Source organism: Lipotes vexillifer, unplaced genomic scaffold (genome assembly GCF_000442215.2).
Source record: "Lipotes vexillifer unplaced genomic scaffold, Lipotes_vexillifer_v1.1 scaffold634, whole genome shotgun sequence".
Taxonomy (NCBI): Eukaryota; Metazoa; Chordata; class Mammalia; order Artiodactyla; family Lipotidae; genus Lipotes; species Lipotes vexillifer.
In genome coordinates, this window is record NW_006781096.1 from 394,420 (window position 1) to 399,280 (window position 4,861).

Here is a 4,861-nt window from a genome sequence, read left to right on the forward strand (position 1 = left end):
CCGTCCCTTCTCAGCTCCTTAACTTGCGTTCATCCTTCCGATTTCAGATCGTGTCCCTCCTCCAAGCCTATTTCAGCACCACGCACCTCTCCTTCCTACCCCTCGTCACTGTCACGTTTGTCCATGAGGTTATGTGACTGGTAGGGGTCTCCCCCACTGGAAGGAAGCCCTTTGAGGGTAGAGACTAGGGCTACTTTGGCTCCCCTGTGTCCCCAGTGCCTGGCACTTATTGGATGCTCGGTAAATATTTGTTGAATGGCCTATTCCCCCGGCTGGCAGCTCGGAGGCTGCACAATGCCTGGAGTTACTGTAAATGACATGAACCAGCGGGAGTTCATCAGAGCCCCGGCAGCCTTCCTCAGAAAGTCCAGGAAGCTGAAAGCCCCGGAATGGGTGGACACTGTCGAGCCGGCCAAGCATAAAGTGCTCACTCCCTCCGATAAGAAAAGGTTCTACACATCAGCTGCTTCCACAGCAAGGCACCTGTATCTCCGGGGCAGCCCCGGGGCTGGGACGGGGGCTCCGCGACCAAGATCTATGGTGGGTGTCAGGGAAACAGTGTCATGCCCAGCCACTTCGGCAGAGGCTCCAAGAGCATGGTCCGTTGGGTTCTCCAAGCCCTGGAGGGGCTGAAAAAGGTGGGAAAGGACCAAGATGGGGGCTACAAACTGACACCTCAGGGACAGAGAGATCTGTACAGAATCGCTGGACAGGTGGCAGCTGCCAACAAGAAGCATTCGAACAAAATAAAGTGCTGTTGACAACTTGTGATAAAAAAAAAATTTGTTGAATGAATGAATTTAAAAGTTATTTGAATGACAGCATTGAAAATGATCAGACCTTTTGAGCAAAAAGATGGCTGAATTCTCCTTGAGGAATTATAGACGACCTACTTCTGAGCCTAGTTTGTAGAGATGGGCCGGTATCCCAGGCGCACTGTAAATGTCAGGGTTTGGGATCTAGAAACATGAGGCTCAGCCTCAGGATCCTGCTGACCACGATGGGGGGAGGGGTGGGCCAGCCAGCCTGCCCTCGGAGAGTATCCTCCCTCGGACCCAGGCAGGTAGTGAGAACCTCACAATCTGAAAATGCTCCCCAAGTCATAGAAAGCTACTAGCTAACTCCAACTCTTACCATGTACCCGGCCTTGGGCTGGATGCCCAAATGTCCTTCAAGAGAAGAGGCCGAGGGCTTCCCTGGTGGCACACTGGTTGAGAGTCCGCCTGCCGATGCAGGCGACGCGGGTTCGTGCCCCGGTCCGGGAGGATCCCACATGCCGCGGGGCGGCTGGGCCCGTGAGCCATGGCCGCTGGGCCTGCGCGTCCGGAGCCTGTGCTCCGCAACGGGAGAGGCCACAACAGTGAGAGGCCCACGTATCGCAAAAAAAAAAAAAGAGGGAAGAGGCCGAGAGGGTGGACACAGACCTGAGCCCCAGGAGAAGGCCCAGCTGTGGCCTGCACGGGGGATTCCTCCCTCCAGCCTGTTGTCTGATGTCTTCCTGACAGGGACTCAGACTCAGGAGCGTGATAAGCTTGTGTTCCTTCTGGGGAAGTAGTCGGCCAGCGGTCCACAAGCGCGGGGCAGAGGGGTACACTGTGTGCCCCCAGACTCCAGGCCAGAGAAAGGCGGGGCTGGGGGTCTGTGTGCTTCCTCGGCCTCGGCCCCTCGCCGCCCTACCCAGCCTTGCTGCTCCTCCCTGGGGAGAGGCATATCCAGCAGAAAGGGGAAAACAGATGGCTTCCCTTCTGCTCCAGGTGGGCATGCCAAGGAAGGCCACCCAGACCAGGAACGTCCCTCCAGCAACGTGCACCGAAGGCTGGCCAAAGCCTGGGGCTCCCAGGGGCTCCCCAACAGCGATGCCCGAGACTCCCAGGCAAGCTCACTGTAGCGGAGACCGCTCTGGCCCAGGATAGATGGGGGAATACCCTGGGTGAAGGGCCTCCCCAACTCTGCACAGCCCAGCACGTGACCAGCCTCTCCACCCACAGGCTTTTCCTGGAACCCCAGTGGCCAGCGGTGCTGGGGTGGGCCAGGCCCATGGGCAAGGTCAGCTGGGCTGGACAGATTAGAATGTTCCGCACTTGGGACAAGGGCCATGTTTATCTCCCTGAAAGATCTGGAACCAAGCCCCGGGAGAGCAGCCTGGCAGGAAAAGAAACACGTTGTTTGTAGGCAAAAACAAAGGGAAGTAAAAACAGTGTGGGGGGCAGCCTTCTTATGGGGAACCCTGTTCTGGGGCCTGAGTGAAGGCACATCACTGTATGCCCTGGAGGGTCACCCCTGCCCCCTGCCCCCATCCCCATGCCCCCAACGAGATATATATATATATATGCACATACACACACCTGTACAGACAGACGGAAAGAATACAATTACTGACTGCTGATCTGATCTGAAGAAAATCTTCATGGACTCAGGAGCCAGCTCGGCTGGTGATCAGGCACTCAGGGCCTGCTTTGAATCCTGGCCCTATCCCTTACCAGCCATAGCCTAGGTAAACTTAGGCCAGTGTCTTCATTTCTCCAAGCCTCAGTCTCCACACCTGCAAAATGGGTGGAATAAAGTACCTCCCTTACTGAATGAACTCAGGGAAAGTGGCCGCACAGGGAACAGCTGTCACAGGCATTCGCTTTTTGTTTGTAAATCCTGAGGACACTAAAGGTCGGGGAGAGAGGCCTACCCTGAAGCTGAGGGAACCTTCCCTGAGGAAGTGTTACCTGAACCAAGAAGGGAAGTTAGGAGTGATCCTTGAAAGAGAGGAGGGCAGAGCGTTCCAGGGTGGATAGGATGCCTGAAGGCCAGTGTGGCTGGAAGGCAGAAAGTGAGGGAAGCACGGCCTAGGATAAGGAGGGGGCTCTCAGCTCTGGGGCCTGAGTGAAGGCAGCCTCAGTTCCTGCCTGGAGGGTCTGGATAGGTGAAGGGGGGGAATCAGATGGGTGGGCTGCCTGGCCCAGAGCACCTTCAGAGAGGGGATGCTGACCTCCACAGATTTTAAATGCCCCTGAGCTGAGAGAGCAGGGGCCACCACAAACTCATTTACACAAGCTGCCATGCAGACTTTTAGTTAAACAACACAAGCGGGGAGCAGACTCTCTCCACCCGGCAGGGTTCACACACTCATGCTCTGGGAGTTTCATTTGAATCCTTTCCATCTCACATTCTGTCAAGTTGTCCACTGGTTCTAAATTACCAGAGAAAAAAACCCAAGTGGAACACAGTTCACTGCCTATGAGGAAAAAACATTACCTTCCTGGAATTTCAATACGTGACATTCTCTATTTGAGGAGAGAAAGACTCCTATTTCAGGAGATAATAGGCGTGGGCCGTATAATACACCGATTTGATTTCCTTTCCACCACTAACCACACTCTCTCTCCTCCCTCCCCTCCCCAAGTCTGCTTTTCCTCAGCGATGTGCTCCCGGTCTGGAAGCTTCCTCAATAGTGTGTAACAGGATAGCACTGCGAGCTGGGCCACAGCACAGTCACTTGAGCTGGCTTTATTGTCTGAAACGCACTGAAAGGGTCCCTGTGCTTCACGTACTGCAGCCCTAAGGACCAGAGTCTGAGTTCAGAGGAATATTCTGGGTTGCTGGTGTCTTGGTGTGGTCAGTTTGCTTGTGGAAATGTCTAGGTTGCAAAAAGAAATAAAAGTCAAAAAAGGCTAAAAATACTTCTGAAGTTCAACCAAAGGTCCAGGGGGCAACTCTGAAATTAAGATGTTCCATCTTGACAGTATCACTGTGACCCTGAGACCCACCTGTGGGAAGGGGGCACAGGCCCGGCCGAGGGCAGGGGGCCGCCTTCCCCCACCTGGTGGCCAGCCTGCCGGCTCCTGCCTCCTCACAGCGACAACTTGGTTCACAGGCAGAAAACCCGGAAAGCAGGAAAATACATCCATTTTTTCCCAAAGAGTTGGTAAGAGCGTCAGATTTCCCTGAGCCCTTGGCACTCAGGGGTTAATCATGGAGCTTGGTGCTGGAATCACTGTTTCTCTTACTTTCCAAAAGGTCCAAGTCTCTCCAGTTCTAACGAGAACGGTAGTACAATCGGAAAGTCGCACCCAGTATCGCAAAGGCCACTCATGCCACCTGGAAAGCCAAGTCGCAGGCTGAGCCGCCGGGGGACAGCCTGAGGTGGTGGTCCTCGGGGTAGGCCCACGCCCAGCCACTGAGAAGCACCACACGGGTCTCTGACTCCGAGGCACCTGGCCTCCCGCCTCTGGTCACTGGCTTCCTGCAGCCCTCACGGCTCACAGCGCAGGCCACAGCCGGGCTACAGCCAGCCCGATAGGCCCACGGCGGGGACGCTCAGAACCCTTCCAGAACATGAGGACGCATCTGGGCAGCACCACCTCCTCTGAGGAAGCCCAAAGAAGCCCTGGACTTGGACATGGTGGTGGGAAGACTCCATAAGCACAGCATCTCCCGTGCTACGGTAACCCTAAGAAGTAAGGCGTAGTTGTTTTCTGTTTTAAAGAGACTTAAAAATGAAGCTCCAAGAGGCTAAACAGTTTGCCCAAGTTAACCCAGCTTGCAAGTGCCAAGAAGATATTTTAATTCAGTCTGTTTATCAATCTTCCCAAACGCTAAAGGTAGTAAAAACTCCTGCTCTTGACTTGGGACAAGACCCATGGTTCCCATTTGTGGGTTAGCTATAGATTCCTCCAGAAAGTCCTTGAAATCCCCAAATAGAAGAGCATTTTTTTTTTTCCTACTGCAAGCACTTTCAGTTGAGCCTAACAGGTGTGGCTTTGCAGTAGCTGGATTGTGCACTCAAATGGCTCCTCATGAGAACGGTGCCCGCTGCCTGACAGCAAAGCCAAGACAGACAATGGGGTCCAGTGGACAGGAAGACTCCACT

General features: G+C 54.4%; 1 pseudogene; it reads left to right on the forward strand.

Moving 5' to 3' along the window:
- The first annotated feature begins 270 nt into the window (after positions 1-270).
- On the forward strand, positions 271-761 carry LOC103079205 (40S ribosomal protein S19 pseudogene; annotated as a pseudogene).
- Positions 762-4,861: the final 4,100 nt, after the last annotated feature.